We start from the raw sequence: 22,628 nt of genomic DNA, 5'->3' as shown, positions 1-22,628 counted from the left end.
CTCAGCCTAGGGTTCTAGTGCCAGGAAAAATAGTCCCCATAACTCTGGCTGTAAAAGCCAGGGGGATTAAGGCTGAGGGAGACAAGGCTACTGAAGTCCCAGGCAGTTCCTCTTAAAGGGCCTGCACACAGACTTACTCCAACTCACTCCCTCTGAGTTCCAGTGCTGGGGCAGCAGCTCAAAAGGCACCAGGGACATACAGAGAGGAACTAACTTGTCTGGCATCAGGCAACAGTTGGAGGAGCAATGTACTCCCGACAGAGGTGCTTACAGAGGTCATTGTTCCTTTGCTGAGCCCTCCACACAGCCAGCAAGTAGGTGACATATTTGAGTCTCCATCAACCTGGCTAACACTGTTCACCCCATCCTGTGAATGCCCTGTCTTGAACCATAAATATATAGGTCAGATAATAAAGTTGCATCTTATTGGTCAAACCACATAATAAGGTTGTGTCTAATTGGTTAATATTTGGTACCAAAAATCCTTATACATAAGTATAGGCACCTGATTCTTTTAAAAGTCATTCTGGAACAAAACAGGTATGCAATTACTTTTTTTGTATAAATCAATCAAAATCATAACTTTTTTCAGACAGGAAAAATATATATTTTGATGTGCCACAGAATTTTAGTCATTAGTTTAAGTGTGCCATGAAATAAAAAGGTTGAAAATTGCTGCCAAAGATGAACAAATGAACCTTTACCTAAGTACCATACTTTACACAAAAATTAACTCAGTACAGATCACAGATTTAAATGTAAAACATAAAACATTTTAGAAAACATACAAGAGAAAATCTTCAGGATTTAGGATTAGGTAAAGAGGGTTCTTAGACTTAACATTAAAAGCAAGACCAATAAACGGAAAAAAACTGATAAACTAGACATTATCAAAATTTTAAAATTTGCTCTCCAAAAGACCTGTTAAAGAGGATAAAGTAATAAGCTGCTGACTACAAGAATGTATTTGCAAACCACATATCTGACAAAAGAAAATATAATAAATCTCAAAATTCAAGAGCAAGGAAACAAATAATCTAATTATAGAACAAACAAAAAAAAATCCAATGGTCAAAAGACAAGAACAGACATATCACTTAAGAGGATATAGAGATGACAAATAAGCACATGAAAAGATATTCAACATCATTAGCCATTAGAGAAATGCAAATTAAAACCACACTGAGATATTACACATCTATCAGAATAGCTAAAAAAAAAAAAAAAAAAAAAAAAAGTGACAATACCAAACACTGGCAAGGAAGCAGAGAAATTGAAACATTCATACTTTGCTAATGGGAATGAAAGATGACACAGTCACTCTGGAAAACAGTTTTGCAGTGTTGGGTTTTTGTTTTGTTTCTTTATTCTTTATTGTTTAAAGTTTTACATATGTCTCCTTTTCCCCCCACTGACCTCTCCCCGCCCGCTCCCGCCCCGCAGCACATGTCCCCACCCCATTTGGCAGTGTTTTAAAAAGACTAAATATGCAACTACTATACCATCTACTAAATGCATTCCTGGTATTTCTCCCATAGAAATGAAAACATGTTCACACAAAAACCTGTACAAAATGGTTTATAACAGCATTATTCATCATCGCCAAAAAAAAAAAAAAAAAATGAAAACAACTCAGATGTCCTTCAACAGGTAAATGGTTAAATTAACTGCTTTATTCATACCATGGAATATTACTCAACAATAAAAAGGAACTATTAGTATACACAACAATCTAGACGCATCTCCAGAGAAATGTTCCAAAATAAAACAAAAAGTCATATCGCACATGATTCCATTTATATAAAGTTCTTGAAGTGACAAAATTACAGAACTGGAGAACAGACTGGAGGTCCCCAGGGTTAAGGGGAGGTGCAGGAGGAGGAAAATAGATTTGAATATAAAAGGTCAACAGCATGGATCCTTATGTGAATGAAAATTTTCTGTATCTTGGTTGTACTAATATCAATTCTGTGCTATAGTTTATAAGATTTTCCTACTGAGGGAAACTGAGAAAAGGGTGCAAGGGATTTCTGTATTATTTCTTACAACTGCATATAAATCTACAAATATCTCAAAATAAAAAGTTTACTTTAAAAATACAAGTAACTGATGTGAGTTGTCACTTTGTTCATAGAATTAATTGCTCCACTAATAGAAAACTTTATTAACCTAGGTGAATTTCTCATTGGCAGGAAATAAAAGCCAAATTAAAGGGCAAGGAAAACCTCCTGAGCACAACTTCATCTAAAGACATACAAGTCGGAGTTTCTTTAATTCTGCCTTCTTCCCCACCCAAGCCAAAAAAAAAAAAAAAAGTATATTTAATCACTTGCTCTGCACCTAAAAATAGGTTTGCCATATAATATACAAAAAAATGATTAAGCATAAGTTTATATCAAATGGAGTTTAACTATATTGACTCAGATCAAACCCTTGCATTACAGAATATGCAAATTTGAACCTTCAAACAGGAAATGAAATTTTCTAAATCCATTACATAACTTCAGATTCATGTGTGCACTGAAGGCTAATAAATCATTTAAACCTTCATACACAGAACCTTTTTAAATTTGCATTTATCTACAGTAAATATTGCCATGTTCTTTAATAGCTTGCTAGTTCAATCTAGCAAACCAATGATTTACAGCAATGACATATTTTAAAAATCAGAAATCTATCACTGTGTGTCAACCAGTCAGAAGTCCACTGAACTTACATTACTCAGAATCAAAACATCCTATGATATGAGATAGCAAAATGTCCTGCATCCCATAATCGAATCAATTATTCTAGTATTTGAATTTGAGTATGTTTACATATAACTGTTCATTAAATCACATACACTTTAAGAACCCTTTCACTTTAACAGCTTAGCTCTATTATGTTATCATTTCCTCATGTTCTGAGCTATTTTAAAATGCATTGTTAAATTTCACAATTTATAATATGAAGACTCTGCAAATCCTATTCTGAGGAATAGCAAAAATTAGACTACATCAAAGAAATATCTATATACTAACTTTTATGGACTTTTAGATCTTTATAATTTCATACCAATAGTCTTTAATACCATATCAATTTTTATATGTAGAGAGATTTATCAGATATGAAAAAGAAATTGTGTTAACAACAGGAATAAACAGGAAACAATCTAAATGTCCACTGTAACAAACATCTGCTTTTGTCTGTACACTCCTTTCTTTAATGCCCCATTCCATTCCTAGCATTCTTCCAGCAATAAAGTCACAGTACCTCACACCCAAGCCATAGAAAGGACACTTAACTCAAGCCTGGCACATAGTGGTCACAGTGATTAACTCAGGGGTGAAAATGTAACCTAAATCAGACCAATAAATATCATTACAAAGATTGTTATTTTAATTGAGAGGTAAAAAAGAAAGGCTTTTGGCCTTCTGGGTCAAAAGCTGAACTGGTATGTAAACTGGTAGCTTATAGCAGACATCGTCCCTGATATGTGAGAGAAACCAATCTACATCGCAAATGGAGAAAGATATTCTAGTGGCATCAACTTCCTACTTTCAGCACCTGGTTCCAGAGTATCCTGGTTCTCACAGTTTCATTCAATTATCTATTCTGGTCCTACAGCCCAATCAACCTTATACTTCAGCTACTTTGATGTAAGTTCTATCTCTCAAAAACAAAGAAGTCCACACTAATTTCAAAACAGGGAATTAGCTGAACTGGGACACATCTGTACAACTGTATATAATGCAGCCATTTTTTAATAAAGTTTTTCAGTTGCATTCATACTTCTCTATCAACAACATAATGTATTACACCTAATGCCTTGTTTTTATTTAAAAAAAAAAAAATACTTTGTCAGTCTGGTCTGTTGCATGCTTCCATGTCTCCAAATCTCAGAGGGAAGGAAGGAGGGGGAGACAGGAAAACATTAGCCAAAGAACCTATACGCACATATGCATAACCCATGGATACATACAATAGTGCTGTAGGCCTGGGGGTGGAGGGTGGCTGGTGCGGGGAGGATGGGGTCTAGGGGGGAGGAGGAAACATATTACGTAATAGTTTGAACAATAACTATAAATTTCAAAAAATAAAATAGTAAAAGCAAAAAATACTTTGTTATATTCCTATGCTACCTAAATAAAATTCATATACTGAATTTCATCAATTCTTAAAAAAAAAAAACACAAAAAAAAACCTCAAAACCAGAATGTGTCTTACAATCAATGGCATCATAAACTGAAATTGGCAGGTCTTTTTCTCTTTTTTTTTCTTTTTTCTTTTTTTAAAATATATTTTATTGATTTTTCACAGAGAGGAAAGGAGAGGGACAGAGAGTCAGAAACATTGATGAGAGAGAAACATCGATCAGCTGCCCCCTGCACATCCCCCACTGGGGACGTGCCCGCAACCAAGGCACATGCCCTTGGCCGGAATCGAACTCGAGACCCTCCAGTCCGCAGGCCAATGCTCCATCTACTGAGCCAAACCGGTCAGGGCAGGTCTTTTTCTTAATGCTGAATAAAATAATGGCAAAGGTACAACTGATAAATCTTAGATTTGATAAAATGCAATAGATAATAAGACTGATCAAGAAACAACAAAAAGCTACATAGTAATGATATATTACAGAATTATATACCTGATATATATATATTTTTAAATATATACTGATTTTAGAGAGAGAGGAAGGGGGAAAGAGAGAGAGAAAGAGAAAGAAAGAGAGAGAGAGAGAGCGACAGAGAGAGAGAGAGAGAGAGAGAGAGAGAGAGAGAGAGAGAGAGAGAAACATGGATATGATAAACATTGACTGGCTCCTCCTGCACAACCTCTACTGAGGATCCAGCCCGCAACCCAGGCATATGTCCTGACCGAAAATCAAACCTGGGGCCTTTTGGAAGATGGACTACGCTCAACTGAGCCACACCAACCAGGTCTGAAACCTGTATAATTTTATTAACCAATGTCACCCCAATAAATTCAATTTAAAAAGAAAAAAAAAAAAAAGCCCTAACCAGTGAACTCAATGGTTAGAGCATTGGCCCACATACCAAGGGTCACGGGTTCAATTCCTGATCAAAGTCATGTACTTGGGTTGCAGGTTTGATGCACGGTTCCTTCCAGGCACATTGACGTTTCTCCCTCCCTCCATCCCCATTCCCTATCTTCCTTCCTTCTACTCTCTCTAAAAAAAAAAAAAAAATCAATGAAAAACATATCCTCCAGTGAGGATTAACACACCCCCCCCCCAAAAAAAATAAGAAAATACATAGTGCTCTAACCAAAATAAAGTAGAAACAAAAGTAATTTAAAATGTTTTTTCAATATGTAAAATCCTTGTAAATAAACACCTACATAAAGAATCTATACGACCGTATGTGCCAACAGCAAAGCAAAATGATTAAAAAGTGTATTGGATACTCAGATATTATTGCATTCAAATTAGACATGATTCTTAATTCCTGACAGGAATAAGGCAGAGGTGGAAGATATATAATTATATTCATTTTTATTTTCAAATTGCTAATGTATTACCTATAAAAATATTAAACAAAGACAAAAAAGTCACATATTTGATAACCAGAAAATTCTGAAAAGATACCATCAGTAACACTGGATCAGATATTACAGCCAACTAACATGTATCAATAAATATGGTCTTTAACACATGACCCATCTTCATTTTCTGTTTCATCTAAGTATTATGTAGAGTGTTTTGCCCCCAAAGAAAGGGAAAAGCAATGTGGAGGCTGTCGTAGAAAATGTGTAGGGAAAGAGAATTTAATGAATCAGCTCTTACAAAATGAAGGCATAAAAAGTAAAATATCCAAGTGGTATTTTTTTTAAAAAATATATTTTATTGATTTTTTACAGAGAGGAAGGGAGAGAGATAGAGAGTTAGAAACATCGATGAGAGAGAAACATCGATCAGCTGCCTCCTGCACATCTCCTACTGGGGATGTGCCCGCAACCCAGGTACATGCCCTTGACCGGAATCGAACCTGGGACCTTTCAGTCCGCAGGCCGACGCTCTATCCACTGAGCCAAACCGGTTTCGGCTCCAAGTGGTATTTTTGTAGCTCATTCTCAGAAGTGCTAAGCCTTTCCTTGTTCTTATGTTGATACTAGAGGCCCTATGCACAAAATTCGTGCAAGAGCAGGCCCTCGCAGCCCCGGCTTCATCTGGAAGGCCATCCAGAAGGACGTCTGGACGGTCGTTCTGCTGTTCGGCCGTGCAGTCAATTTCCATATTATGCTCTTATTATTATAGATTTCAGTCTTATTTGTTCAAACTGGCTAACCAGCAAGTCAAGATTCTTCTAGATAGTTTAACACATAAAACCAGGAAAGTAAACAGTGCTAGAAGCTGAGTATTTAGCAAACATAACAGGTTTTCCCAGAAGAGCACATTAAAGTCAAAGAACCAGTATTTCCCAAAAAAATCTATTACTGTGTGTTTCTATCTGCATGAACAAATGGAGATACAAAGAATAGGGTTAAAACAAGATAGCTTTGGTAAGAATTAATATTTAAATGACTCGCTCAGTATCTTGCCATCAGAAATCCCTGGCTGAGGCCAGAGACAGCCTCATGGCCTTGAAATCTAAACAACACAGAAACATAAGCCTTCACCAAGCTCCTATTAGTTATTTGAGATCCACTATTCACCTAGTAAAACTAAAATATCAACTACATAATGATTTTTAGTAAGTAAAATTTGATTTGGATGAACAGAAGTTAAAATCAGTAATATACTAAATACATACAATTTTTTCACTGAACAATAATTCCAGTTAGTTATGTCATTACCACCATATCAAGCTTCCCAAGAGCATTTTAACCATGTATAAACCCACTACAAAAATCATCATGGCTATGCCTTACCTACAGAATAAATTTCCAATCACTTGCCTACCGCACAAAATCTCCAAAAGCCTCCCCTCTCATCTTGTTCCCATACAATCTTACTGATCCAGACAATTTTATCAAGAGGCTTTAAAATTCTACCTCCTTGTCTTTGCTCTCCCTTCCTAAACTTCAAAGTTTAGCTCAACTCTCTTCTCTACAAACAGACATTTCCACGTAAGACAAAAAAGGAAGAAATGCTTCTCCACTCTGATTAAAACTTTGCCTATTGCAAGGCATACACATTTCACACTTACTACCTTGCATTGTTATCTTTACACTAGAGGCCCGATGCATGAAATTCATGCAAGGGGCTTGACCCTCGCAGCCCCGGCTTCGTCCATAATGTCATCTGGATGGTTGTTCTGCTGTTCAGTCTAATTTACATATTAGCTCTTTATTAAATAGGATAACTCTTGTCTCTATCACACTGTAAACTTCTGAGAAGGAAAACTGCAGAAGGAAATACATATGAGGCATTATTTTCAAAGACTCTAACAATCCTATGAGGTTGGTATTATTAGTCTCATTTTACAAATTCAAAAACTAGATAAGAAAGATTATATACCTTGCCCAAAAATCACAAATAAGAAGTGACAGAGTTAGGAGTCAAAATGAAGTAAGTCTATCTGATTCTGATGACATGCAAGATTCTGTCTCTCAGCGCGCACACACACACTCACACTCACACACACACCAAAACTGTTATATAGCTCTACAGTAGCATAAGTTCGTTCGCTTATTTTTCTTCTTTTTTTTTTTTTTGGTTAATCCTCACTGGAGGATATTTTTCCATTGATTTTTTGGAGAGGAAGAGACAGAGAGAGAGAAACATGGATGTGAGAGAGACATATCGATTGGTGGTTGCCTCCCACACATGCCCAGACCAAGGCTTGGGGTGGAGCCTGCAACCAAGGTAAGTGCCCTTGACTTTCGGAATTGAACCCAAGACCCTTCAGTCTGTGGGCCAACACTTTAAATTCTGAGCCAAACAGGTTAGGGTTTATATCACCCTTGTAGCAACCCTTAAAAGTGATGCAATAGCCCAGCCAGTTTGGCTCGGTGGATAGAGCGTCGGCCTACAGACAAAGGGTCCTGAGTTCGATTTTGGTCAAAGGCATGTACCTTGGCTGCAGGCTCTTCCCAGCCAGGCTCTGATCAGGGTTCATACAGGAGGCAACCATCGATGTGTTTCTCTCACATTGATGTTTCTCTCTGTCTTTCCCTCTTTTTTCCACTCTCCCTAAAAATCAATGGAAAAATATCATCAGTGAGGATTAACCAAAATTTTTTTTAAAAAGTGATGTAATAGTTATAGTTACTACCTTTCTTTGGGAAGCACTGTTTTCATATTCCCTTCCTCTGGTTCGATTGGAAAACTATTTCCTTACGTCATATAGTCCTCGTAGAAAATGTCAATCATGGTGCCCAGATTCACAGAGACCCAGGTTAGGCAATCAGAATAGTGACTGTTTCTATCGCAGGGCCCTGATATACTAGTAAGTCAGGCCTTTTTCATGATGTTATCTCTGAACAATTCTTTCTACCTCTTCCAGGCTATATCCACTTTTCTCAACTCAATAGAAGACACACTTGATATAAAAGTCCAATGATTGCAAAAGGAATAGTTGGCAAAAGGATAACAATCCAGAAATACACTTGATTCCTCATTTTACTAAAATTTATATCCAACAAAATAAAATTCAGAGAACAGAATGCTTTCAGTTTACAAAGTACCTAGATAACAACACACCATTCTCTTTCTAATAAAATATACTGAAATTTATTTAGCAAATAGCTACAGCAAGTGAAAAATTAGGAGCTCTAAATTTCATCTTCTATTTTATAAGTGTTACTGGCTTGGCCCAACGAGGAAAGGGAAAACAATTTACACATTATAAAAAACAAAGATGCAATCTGAAGTTTATGTTAAGAAAGTCAAAATTGAGATCCATTTCAGGTATTGTTCATTTGAAGACTTTTGGCAAATCAATGACTATGTTAGCCAACATTCAGATTAGGGAAGAAATATATAAATGTAATAGACTAAGATGAATAACAGACTGATTTTTGATTTTCATCATGTTGGCATAATGTGCCTCCTAACCATTTTAATTACTGAGAAAATAATTGGAAGTTTACAGCATAATATATTTCTATATTTTCTTACAAGCAGCTTACAAAACATCAGTATTACAAAAGTGAAACAAATGAGCACCATCTCATGGGCATTTGATGTAATAATATATAGAACCAACCTCTGCAACAGCTTTTAAAAGCCAGATTATTTAGTAAAGGATTGATTATAAAACCTGGTTTTACAATTTCAAATTTTAGACATGTATATCAAAAAGCTAGCAAAAGGTTTAAATAGCCGAAACCGGTTTGGCTCAATGGATAGAGTGTTGGCCTGTGGACTGAAGGGTCCCAGGTTCGATTCCGGTCAAGGGCATGTACCAGGGTTGCAGGCACTTCCCCAGTGGGGGATGTGCAGGAGGCAGCTGATAGATGTTTCTCTCTCATTGATGTTTCTAACTCTCTATCTCTCTTCCTTCCTCTCTATAAAAAAAAAAAAAAATCAATAAAATATATTTTTAAAAAAAAAGTTTAAAAAAAAATAAAAAAAGGTTTAAATAAACATAACATTTAAGTCAGTATTCAAATAACTTCAACAAGTATCAAGGTAAGAGCTAAAACATTGTCAATGGCAAGTATAAAATAAACACTGTAGAAGGGTTAAATAGAGGCAAAGTCTCAAACTGAGGAGAAAAATAAAATACATCAGTATTTAACAAGATAAACCAGTAGTTAGAAAGGGTTGGCAATTCTTAAAGTAACACATAAATTGACCCTTTCTTGTAGTAACTAACAGATTTTCTATTAAAAATAAAAGCCATAAGAAATGAAAAAAAAAGTTTCACATTTGTTCTAAAGTTGTGCATTTAAAACTAAAAGGCATTTCCCATTCCAAGAAAAACAAGTACTTTAAGACTAAAGCAAGTCTTTGCTAGTTTCTCTGCCTCCTTGTGTAAAATAAAAGTTCATTTTCTAAAAGCAATCAGGTGGCTTATACTAACTTGACTACCTGATACCAAACAATGCAGTTATTTCCTACCTGAAATTTCATCCAATGGCAATATACCCTCTGAAATGCTTCAGTGTCACATTCTCTCTGGGTTCAGATTACATAGACTCACTTTCTGTAAGTTAATAGTTTGATCAAGTATCTTCTTATAGTGTTAGAAGGAATGGCAAACTTAGAGGACAAAAACTGTAATTTTAAAAAATGTATCAACTAATCTTTTTGTTCTACATTAATATTTCAAAAGAAGCAAATTGTATAAAATCAATACATTTTGTAATGTAGAGATAAAACCTCTAATATAACTTTGTGGTGAAACCTAAGTAAAACGATGTCTAATGAAAATTTGTGTTAATTTTTGCCAAGTAAGCTATTACACAATTCCCTTTAAGAAACCAACTCATTATTATGAAAAATGGAAAACAAGGATGAAGTATCAAGCATTTACCCTGTCTTTTCAAATTCTTGATTTTATGAAGTTCTAAAAAAATAAAGTTTCACACACCAAAAAAAGTTGTTCATATTAGAAAATGCCAATTAATGAATGCAGAAAATGAGAAATTTAAAACATCACTGTTTGGAACTCCTGATAAAATGGATTTAAGTAATGATTATTAATGACTGCTAACACCATTTGTTAAAGGGTAAAAGTTTCAAGGAAGCTTGAAAATACCCAAATCAAGCTAATAATACCTAAGCCCACTGGATTAGTAATCTCACACCCAGGTCCTAAGATCACAGAGAGAAACACACTAGATTTATGTGCTTTCTTTTGGGATGCAGTAGTAAGTACATAGCCTGCCTAAAAGGAATTCACACAAGAAAAAAAAAAATTGGTCATAATCTAATCAAGCTTTGATCAATTTATAAAAACAAATCCAGAGAGTGAAAAAATCCTACAGAAAAAAAAATGACTCAGCCCTGGCTAGTTTGGCTCAGTGGATAGAGCATCAGCCTGCGGACTGAAGGGTCCCGGGTTCGATTTCAGTCAAGGGCACATTCCTAGGTTTCAGGCTCAATCCCCAGTAGGGGGTGTGTAGGAGGTAGCCAATCAATGATTCTCTCTCATCATTAATGTTTCTATCTCTCTCTCCCTGTCCCTTCCAATCTGAAATCAATAAATATTTTTTTTAAATGACTCAATCCTATAGAAAAAAAAGTAGATGGCAAGAAAAAAGGGAGGAGAAAGGAACCTAGACACTGAAAAAGATTTAAGAGACACATACACCAAATGAACTGCCTACACATTATTTGATTCATGATTCAAATAACCCAACTATGCCTAAAACTAAACAAAAAATTAATAGACAATGAGAGAATTTTGAACATTGATTATTCAATAAAATATAGAAATTACTATGAATTGTTTTTAAGAATGATAAAGGCACTGTGGTTTGATTTTTTTAAGTCTATCTTTTAAAGATACAACATGACATATTTACAAATTAAAAGAAGGGAAAACATATACTGAGTTAGATATGGTTACACATTATATTAATTAAGACGTATAAATACTAAAAGTTGATAATGAAATCAATTAAAGACCTTACATTTTCTATCAGTTTTTAAGTTAAATAAAAAGGATTGTGCTTCCCTAGCCTGGCTCAGTGTTGAGTGTCAACCAATGAACCAGGATGTCACGCATGATTCAATTCGTGGTCAAGGCACATGCCCGGGTTACGGGCTCAATCCCCAGTGTAGGGCATGCAGGAGGCAGCCAATCAATGACTCTCATCATGGATGTTTCTCTCTCGCTCTCTCTCTCTCTGTTCCTCTCTTGAAATCAATAAAAATATGTTTAGAAAGCATTGTGCTTGCTTTACTTAAATAATGAAATTTAAACTTATACATTATTTCATACAATCCTCCAAAAGAGAATTTAAAACTTCATTAGCCAAAGTAAGAGCACTAACTATACTTATCCTGCCCACCTAGAAATCTGACAGCTTCAATCTTCAATAGCTCTATATTAAAAATTAACCAGAAGTGCTTTTACGCATCAGCAATGAAGTTTAGACAAGCAGAATATAAAAATCATCGCAAATGAAATCTATCAATCATTAATCAAGTAACTACTATGCGCAGGATCAAATATAAGATGCACTCATTGATAAGGGATAACATTCATGTTCCATGGGCAAAATTAACAATGAGATAGATGCAAAGCACTACAAAACAACTCACAGAACCAACAACATATACTTCATTACTTATAGTATAGCAATGGCATAAATGTTAAGTGTCTTGAGTACCAACCAACTTGAAGAAACTAAAGACAAACCATTCTTTAATCAATTTTGTGTTCTTTGCATCTATCTGAATGTAGCAAATGATCAAAAAAATATATTTGAATAAGCCTAATCATTTAAAGCGCTTTATACTCACTACTTAAATTACAGCATTATTTGTAACCAACAGCAACAAACAACTCAAATATCTAACAGTGGTGGAACTGTAATGTGTCAACTTGGGTAGGCTGAATTCTATTTCCCAGAATCCCCTTCCTGTACATACCTTGTTAGGGTAATCCACATGAAAAACTTTTGTGGGAAATATAAAGGGAGAAAGTGCGGTAGCAGCCATTTTGTAGCTCACACACATTTTCACCTAACTGATGGCTCCTCTCAATGGTGTGACATAATGGCTGGATCTACCACCGCCCCACCTTCCCCTAAATTTTCTTTCATCTTCTTACACTTCTGGGCCAGATGTGTGTATTAAGTTTCATGACAAAGGAACCCAACTTCTGCAGGAGACATAGCATCAAGGTCAGAGGCAACCAGCAAGACCTGACATGGGTTACAGTCTGTCCTTGTGTGCCCAACTTGTACTTGTAGACTCCAGCTTATTCTTACTCTCCTCCACTTTACATCCATCTTCTCTTCCTGAATGCTTGCCTCATGAACTTTCAACCTCCACAATTAGCATGAAAACAAGAGCCTTACAGACACTGCTTAATCACCTCCTACAAGTTGATCACCTGCTAAAACAAAAAAATCAACTTTCCCCAAGGAATATAACAGGCCTCAGGGTCTACCAACATAACATTCACAAACTCTAGGATATAATCCAAAATTACGTGACATACAAGAGCCAGAAATGTGATGAATTTCAAGAAAAATAACAATAAACAAATGCCAACACCTAGATGACTCAGAGACTGGAATTATCAAAGATGTAAAGCAGCTATCATAACTAAGCTTCAGAAGGTGAAGACATGTGAAATGAATGGGAGATACAGGTTTTCAGCAGAAAAATCATAAAAGTGAAAAATATATCAAGCCTGGACAGACTCATTATTACAATGGAGATGACAGAGGAAATAATCAGTAAATAACAAAATAAATCAATATAATTATCTTAACCTTGAAGAACAGAGAGAAGTAAAATGAAGAAGAAAAAAAAAAGGACTAGTCTCAGGGACATATGGGACAATAACAAAAAGCCTAACATACATATTACTGGAAGCCTAGAAGAGGAGAGCAGAAAGAGACTGAGGCAGAAAAATATTTCAGTGAACTTGACAAATTTGGTTAAACACATAAATTACTTTGAGTATGGCATCATTATGAGCTCAAACTTCACTCGACTGCAAAAGCACTAGATTAGGTGATGTAGACTTCCAATTTCTCCCCTGCAATAGCAGACAGTAATTTGGACTACACAATCCTATCAGTTAAAAACTTAAGTACTTAGTCTATCGGATCTCATGCTGCTCCCCTGGATGTCACCTTGGAGATCAGGATGGGCTGGGCCAGCGAGAGGATCAACATGCCTTTGGCTAGAGATTTACTACATCCATCCTTAGAAGAGGAGAAGAAAAAACATTAAAAAAAACAGCTAGCTCAAAGTCCAAATTCTTATTTTATGGATGTAAAATGTCCAGATTGCTACAAGATCACCACCGTTTTCAGCTATGCTCAGACAGTGGTTCTTTGCATAGATTGTTCAAGTGTTGTGCCAGCGGACAGAAGGAAAGGCCAGATTCACAGAAGGGTGTTCATTTAGAAGAAAGCAACACTAATGACCCACACAGCTTCCTGAATTTGGGTTACTGGTATATCACAAAAGCCTTATCAGTTTAGTAATTCTAGTTGATCTATCAGGATAATGTAATTACATTTAATTTGTAAGTATCCAACAGTGATCTCCTATTTTGATGTCAATTTTTCAATAAAGTTTTGATTATGGGGAAAAAAACTTAAGTACTCAGATCATAGACATATTCACAAGGTATATATGGACTACTGAATACTAATCTAACATATATGTCATAAAAATAAGAAAAGGAAATTAAGTGAGGTAAAGAGATAACATACAGCAATTAGAAGTTCTAGTCTAAAGTCCGTTTTAATGTCAAAACAGAGTAGAAAGAGAAATACACAAATATATGTAAATCCAAATGTAAGGTAGGATTCAATAGTTTGCTGAAGTTCAGTTATAACTGTCCATTTTTCTTACAAGGATATTAAAGTGTTGTTTATAAATATAGGTTCAAAATTCACGATATCTCTGTTTTAAAAATGGATTAGAAAATTCTGTTCCGGTATTTTTCTAATGTTTTTCAAAGTATAAAAAATTTTATAAGTGACACATGCTTTTCAGCAACAAAGTCAGAAAATAATGTAAATGTTTACAACCATTCATTTTCACAGGACAAATTTCATTTAAAGTTACTTTATCACTAATAGCTAAAATGCTACCTTTAAACATCAAAGGACAGATTGTGTTTACATTTATAAAAATACTGTTACTTAGAAAAGATAAATTCAGATCTTTCTATAGTAGAAAAACTATCTAATTCATCTTTAAATTTAATCTATCACTATATAAATAGTGACCTTTGGGTATTACTAGATTTTTTTATAATCACTTATCTCATCACAAAATATTGTCAAAAGTTTATTTTTTAAAATAATATTATCTTTAAATCAACTAACCCAGGCACAAGTAAGCACTTCACAATAATCGGAAAGGAGACACCTAGGTGAGGTTTCTGTTATCAACCCCTTTAGTCTTTCTTCCTCAGGATGCCACAAAACTATAACTCTAACTAGACCATCTGAGAGAATGAGGGCCACCACTGCAAAGCTAAATTTTTTCTTACTAAGAAAATAAATATAAATTCTAATACTTTCTTCATGTACTTTAATGAACCATCTTAAGCATCCCACTTTGGAGACTATGGCTGCTACCATATTTTATTACAAAATTATTATTACCAAGTTTGAAGTTACAGTCCAAGCTTTACCAAACCTTAGTCTTCCAAGGGGAAATTATACAGATGGCTTGGATATCTTTTTCAAAATCAAGGATAAGGCTAAATTGTATATATGTTTATGTAAAAGTAGGATAGCATTTATATAAACTTTTTCTGAATAACAGTGTATCACTTTTTCTTTTAATATATTTTATTGATTTTTTACAGAGAGGAAGGGAGAGAGATAGAGAGTTAGAAAGATCGATGAGAGAGAAACATCCATTAGCTGTCTTCTGCACATCTCCTACTGGGGATGTGCCCGCAACCCTGGTACATGCCCTTGACCGGAATCGAACCTGGGACCCTTCAGTCTGCAGGCCGACGCTCTATCCACTGAGCCAAACCCGTTTCGGCAACAGTGTATCTCTTACTGACAGGATTTCATGTAATGTTAACAACTCTGAAAAGTAGACATTAGTATCTACTTTTTTTCATTTTAGAGATAGAAAAAAGTACTCTTCCTACTTTTATTTGCCCTTTCTTATTTTCAGTATTTTTCCCATATACTTTCTAATAAGAAATGCAGAATTCCCTGGTTCTTTAAAAAGATCACTAAATATAGTTCTGGCCAGTGTGGTTCAGTTCATTGGGCCATAGTCTTATGCACCAAAAGGTTGCCGATTCAATTCTGGTCATGGCACATACCTAGGCTGTAGATTTGAGCTCCAGTGGGGATATGTACAGCAGGGAACTAATCAATGTCTGTCTGTCTCTCTGTCTCTCTCTCTCTCTCTCTCTCTCTCTCTCTCTCTCTGTCTCTCTCTCTCTCATACCCAGGTTGTAGATTCGCACTCCAGTAGGGATGTGTACAGGAGGGAACTAATCAATGTTTCTCTCTCTCTCTTCCTCTTCCTCTCTCTCTCTCTCTCTCTCTCTCTCTCTCTCTCTCTCGTTAATAAAACATATTCCTGAATATAACTTTCCCTTAATGACAGATTCATTCATTAGTCATATCATTAGTGTTCTGCAGTGCTGTTTTCAGGTTTTTTTTTATTCTGGACCCTCCATACTATTACGTATTCTATCATTAAACGAGTGTCAAGCACTCTCAGTTAATTATTTCACATATGCTAATGAAAGAAAATTAGACAACAAAGTTCAAATGTTAAATATGAGTCAATAATAGCGACAAAGTAGATGAGTGGTTGCCAGAGACGGCAGGAAAGGAGAAACAAGAAGTAACTGTTAATGGGTATGAATAAAAACTATGATAAAATACCATTTCTCACCCATCAGACTAGCAAAAACATCAAAAGCTTGACACTATCCACTGTGAGTAAACAAGCACTCTCATATAATGCTAGTGGGAATGCAAAATGGTTCAACCCACATTAAAGTTAATATTTCCTAATATCTAACATTTACACTTCTACCCAGCTATTCTACTTTTAGAAATATAACCTGGAGATACACTTCCAACCACAAAAAAAAAAAAAAAATGAATGACATAATTTATTACAGCTTTTTTTTTGGAAATTTTGCAAACTACCTAAAAGTCCAAATATATGGGATTGGTTAAATATTCAATGGCACCTATACACACACACACACACACACAGCTATACAGCTGTAAAAAATAATGAGGAAGATTGCCATGAGAAACTATTAATGAAAATAGTAAAGTTCCAAAGAGCATCCTCTGGGTGCCAAGACCATTCAAAGGGAAAAGTACAGGTTTATCAACAAATGGTGCTCGGAAAACTGGATATCCACATGCAAAAGAAACAATGACTATAGACCCTTACCTTACACCATATACAAAAATTAACTCAAAATGGATCAAAGATCTAAATGTCAGACCTGAAACTGTAAAACTCTTAGAAGAAAGCACAGGGCAAAAGTTTCACAAGACTGCATTTGGCAATGATTTTTTAAATATGACACCAAAAGCACAGCCAACAAAAGAAAAAAATCGACAAACTAGATTTCATGAAAATTTTAAGCATTAAAAGACACTATCACGGAGTAAAATACACTATTAAACAGAGAAACCCACAGAATGGGACAAAATATTTGAGAATCATATATTTAATAAGGGATTAATAGCTAGAATCTATAGCGATCTCCTAAAACTCAACAACAAACAACCCAATTCAAAAATGGGCAATGGACATGAATAAACATTTCTCCAAAGACTATATAAATGGCCAACAAGCACATGAAAGGTGCTCAACATAACTAATCATTAGGGAAATGCAAGCCAAAATCATAATGATGTATCACCTCACACCTAATAGGATGACTAGTACCAAAACAAAACAAACAATAATAAACAGAAATAAAAAGTATTGGTGAGAATGTGGAGAAATTGGAATGCTTGTGCAGTGTTGGATAGAATGGAAAACAGCAGAGCCAACTATGGAAACCAATACAGCAGCTCCTCAAAAAATTAAAACTAGAGCTATGCTACATTTACACCATGGAATACTATGCAGCTGTAAAAAAGGAGCTCTTACCCTTTCAAACAGCATGGAGGGACCTGGAAATAGTATGCTAAGCAAAATAAGCCAGTCAGAGAAAGACAAGTATCACATGATTTTACTCATATGTGAAATCTAATGAACAAAATAAACTGAAAAACAAAATAGACCTAGAGACATAGAAGCATGAAACAGACTATCGAACCTTAGAGAGAAGGCAGGGGGTGGTTGGGAGAGATTAACTGGGAACTTATATATATACTAGAGGCCCTATGCACGAAATTATAGCAAGAGTAGGCCTTCGCTGCCCAGCTGCCTTGGCCCTCGCAACCCCGGCTTCGTCCGGAAGGTCGTCCAGAAGGCCATCTGGATGTTCATTCACTGTTCGGCCGTTCCGTCAATTTGTATATTACACTTTTATTATTATAGATATATGCATAGCCCGTGGATACAGATAATAGTGTGGTGAAGTCCTGTGAGGAGCAGCTTGGGGGGCTGAGGGGGTTAATGGGGAACAAAGGAGGGCACCCGAAATAGTTTCAACAATAAAGATAAATTTAAAAAATTAAAACTGGATTCACCAGTAATTCCACTTCTGGATATATACCCAAAAGAATTGAAAACAAGGTATCGAAGAGGTATCTGTACTCCCATGTTCATACCAGCATTAGTCACAATAGCTACTAGGTGTACCGATTAATAATGCTGATTTTGTAATCAAAGAAAACACAATAATTTCAAGAGAAACATCAAAAGTGCTTTATTCAAAGTAATTTCCATCACTAGCTACACATTTCCCCCATCTTTAGGTAATTTGTGGATACCGTTCCAATAGAATTTTTCTGGTTTTGAGGCAAACCATTCAGAGATCCAATTTTCCACTTCTTTGTATGTTTTGAAGTGCTGCTCGGAAAGTGCGTGTGCTATCGATCGGAACAAGTGGTAATCTGAAGGAGCAAGGTCTGGTGAAAACAGCGGGTGGGTTAATACTTCCCAGGCAAGTGCTTTTAACGCAGCGGTTCTCAACCTGTGGGTCGCAACCCCTTTGGCAGTCGAACGACCCTTTCACAGGGGTCGCCTAAGACCATCCTGCATCTCAGATATTTACATTACGATTCATAACAGTAGCAACATTACAGTTATGAAGTAGCAACGAAAATAATTTTATGGTTGGGTCACAACATGAGGAACTTTATTTAAAGGGCCAGAAGGTTGAGAACCACTGTTTTAACGTGTCTTTAACTGGTTTTGAAGTGTGTGATGGTGCATTATCATGAAGCAAAATTACTTTGCTGTGTCTTCTGGCATATTCTGGTCGTTTCACGATCAAAGCGTGGTTCAAATTGATTATTTGTTGTCGGTAGCGATCAGTATTAACGGTTTCACCTGGTTTAAGAAGTTCATAATACACCACACCTTCCTGATCCCACCAAACACAGAGCATTGTCTTCTTTCTGAAGCGATTTGGCCTTGCAGTCAATGTTGATGGTTGACCTGAATCAACCCATGATTTTGTGCATTTGGGATTCTCAAAATAAATCCACTTTTCATCGCCAGTCACAATTTGATGCAATAAAGACTTTCTTTCGTGCCATTGACGCAACATTTTACTAATGACTTTTAGTTTTCCATTTGTCTTTCATTCAGTTGATGTGGCACCCATTTTCCTTCCTTTAAAATCTTTCCCATTGCTTGTAAACAATAGGAAATTGTTTGCTGAGCAACGTTTAATCTTTCTAGAAGTTGTTTTTGAGTTTGACACGCACCTTCATCCAACAATGCTTGTAATTGCTGGTCTTCAAACTTTTTTGATTGACCTGGACGTTGTCTTTCACATCAAAATCATCACTTTTAAAGCATTTAAACCAGTTTTCACAAGTATCTTGAGATGGAGCATGTTCACCATAAGCTTCCTGAAGTATTCAGCAACATGTTTCTTCAAAATAATGAATTAAAACTTCCCACAAATGTTTTTTTTTGGCACGAAATTCGACACTTTTAAGCATAAAAGTATCTATGAAAATATCTTCAGAAATTTTGACATATGAAGTTTTGAAAGCTTGCTGTCAATACAACAAAATAGAATACATATCAAATCGCATATATGTCAACATATGTATAACTCCATCCATTGAAAAAAATCCATATTATTAACCACTACACCTAGTATAATGTAGAAATAACCCAAGAGTCGTATTAATAAATGAATGGATAAGCAAAATATAGTATATACAATACCATGAAAATTACTCTACTTTAAAAAGGAAATCCTGCCCTAACCGGTTTGGCTCAATGGATAGAGCGTCAGCCTGTGGACTGAAAGGTCCCAGGTTCGATTCCGGTCAAGGGCATGTACCTTGGTTGTGGGCACATCCCCAGTAGGAGGTATGCAGGAGGCAGCTGATCGATGTTTCTCTCTCATCGATGTTTCTAACTATCTCTCTCCCTTCCTCTCTGTAAAAAATCAATAAAAATATATTAAAAAAATAAAAAGGAAATCCTGCAATATATGACAACATGAATGATGTTGAGGACATTATGCTAAGTGAAATAAGCCAATCACAAAAAGGCATATACTGTATGATTCCACTTATGCAAGATACCTAGAGTATTCAAAAATCACAGAGACAGAAAGTAGAATGATGGTTGCCAGAGACTGGAGGAAATATGGAGTTATTCTTCAATGGGTATAGTTTCAGTTCAAAGGAAGAGTTCTAGAGACGAATGGTGGTGATGGTTATAGAATATAACTGTACTTAATACCACTGAACTGAACACTTAAAAATAGTTAAGGCAGACCAGCCAGTGTGGCTCAGTGGTTGAGTGTCACCCACAAACCAAGAGGTCATGGTTCAATTCCAGGTCAGAGCACATGCCAGGGTTTGCAGGCTCGATCACCAGTAGGGGATGTGAAGGAGGCATCCAATCAATGATTCTCATCTTTGATATTTCTCTCTCTCTCTCCCTCTTCCTTCCTCTCTTAAATCAATAAAAACATAAAAAATAGTTAAGGCGCCCTGACCGGTTTGGCTCAGTGGATAGAGCATCGGCCTGCGGACTCAAGGGTCCCGGGTTCGATTCTAGTCAATGGCATGTACCTTGGTTGCGGGCACATACCCAGGGGGGAGTGTGCAGGAGGCAGCTGATCGATGTCTCGCTCATCGATGTTTCTAACTCTCTATTCCTCTCCCTTCCTCTCTGTAGAAAATCAATAAAATATATTTTTTAAAAAAATAGTTAAGGCAAATTTTTTTTTATGTATTTTACCATAATAAAAAAAAGATGAGGGAAAAAGCACATGCTACCTTTTGTGTAAGAAATAGAAATTAGAAAACATACATGTACCTGCTTTGCTTAACAAAAATAAACAAATGAAAGGAAAATCAGAAAATAATGAAGCTGATTACCTATAACAGTGAGAGAAAAGATGTTCCACATGCTCAGTAAATTTTTTAATTAAATCAAGAAAGATGGCAAGGGGAAGAAACTAGAATGAAAACTAAGAATTCAACTGCAGTTCAAATTAACATCACAATCATATCTACAGAAGGAAGAAAAAGAGCTAATCAAAGTAATTTATGAACACAGTATTTGATTATACAACTGACCCTTGCACAATATGGTTTTAAACTGGGTGGGTCCACTTACATGCAGATTTTTTCAATAAATATACTGGAAAATTTTGGAGATTTGTAACAATTTTAAAAAAGTCACAAACCACGTAGCCTAGAAATATTTTTTTTAAAAGTTAGGTATGTCAAAAATACATACAATGTATGTAGTTACTGATCTATTTTATTATTTCCTACCATGAAATATACATAAGTCTATTATTAAAAGTTAAAATATATCAAAACTTATGTACATAAACACAGATAATACTAGTATGTGGTGCCATTCACAATCTTTTGGTTTTACAAGGTGTGGACAAAGGAGAGCCATTTTTCCGGATTGGTTCCACTGTTGCTTTGTCCCTGAAGTCGGAAGTACTTTGACAGTAAGGGACTTCCTTTTAAAGTTTTTTAACATTGGACAATGCAGATGGCCACCCAGAACCTCATAAGTTCAACATCGAAAGTGTCGAAGTGATCTACTTGCCCCCAAACACATCTGTAATTCAGCCTCTAGATTAGGAGGTCAAAAGGCTCATCACACACACTACTCTATGGAAAGGATAGTCAACACTACAGAAAAGAACCCAAAGAGAAAGAATACATGAAAGTTGGAAGGATTAGACCACTGAAAATGCCATCATTGCTACAGAAAAAGCCTTGAAAGCTATGCTGGAGAAAACTATGTCCAGATGCTGTGTATGACTTCACAGGTTACAACAGAACTAATCAAGGAAATCATAAAAGAGATTGTGGATATCACAACAAAGGTAGGGAATGAGGGTTTCAAGATATGGATCTTGGGATAAAATCAGTAGCCTACAGATACCACACCAGAGGAATTAACAGAAGTCAACTTGATGGAGATGAGTGTTTTAGAACCATTGCCAGGCTCAAACAAGACGACATAATAGAAGTAGTGCCAGAAAACAAAATAACATTAGGTAACCTGGCAAAAGCGTTCTGATTATTCAAGACTGCTTTTGACTTCTTTTATGACGTAGACCCTTCTGTGATATGGGCACTGAAACTAAAGCAACTAACGTGAGAAGGACTGGTACCACATAGATACATTTTCAGAGAAATGAAAAAGCAAAAAAGACAGAAGTTACAATGTATTTTCATAAAATCACACCAAATGTGCCTGTCTCTCCTTCACCCCCTTCCACCTCCTCCACTTCTTCCACCTCTGCTCCCCTGAAATGGCAATATCAACCCCTACTTTTCCCCCTCCTCCTCCTCTTCAACATGAAGATGATGAAGACCGTTATGATGATCCACTTCCACTTAATGAACAGTAAATAATCATCATAGTGCACAGTTAATAAACTTATATGTTGTGGATGTGTGTGAATGGCTTGGTG

The 22,628-nt window shown here is 35.8% G+C and overlaps 1 protein-coding gene and 1 pseudogene across 6 annotated transcripts in view; one reads left to right on the top strand and one right to left on the bottom strand.

Moving 5' to 3' along the window:
• LRBA (LPS responsive beige-like anchor protein) overlaps positions 1-22,628 on the bottom strand; it is a gene marked incomplete at its 5' end in the record, with an annotated part of 554,145 nt that overhangs the window by 514,094 nt on the left and 17,423 nt on the right. The gene's annotated exons all lie outside the window — the stretch shown is intronic.
• LOC308519034 (small ribosomal subunit protein eS27-like) lies at positions 13,745-13,997 on the top strand (annotated as a pseudogene). The gene has a single exon. The product of its transcript is annotated as a small ribosomal subunit protein eS27-like (transcript).

This window comes from Myotis nattereri, assembly GCF_964212035.1.
Source record: "Myotis nattereri genome assembly, chromosome: 5".
Classification (NCBI taxonomy): Eukaryota; Metazoa; Chordata; class Mammalia; order Chiroptera; family Vespertilionidae; genus Myotis; species Myotis nattereri.
The sequence above is the reverse complement of the archived record's forward strand: the minus strand, read 5'-3'. Positions and strand labels throughout refer to the sequence as shown.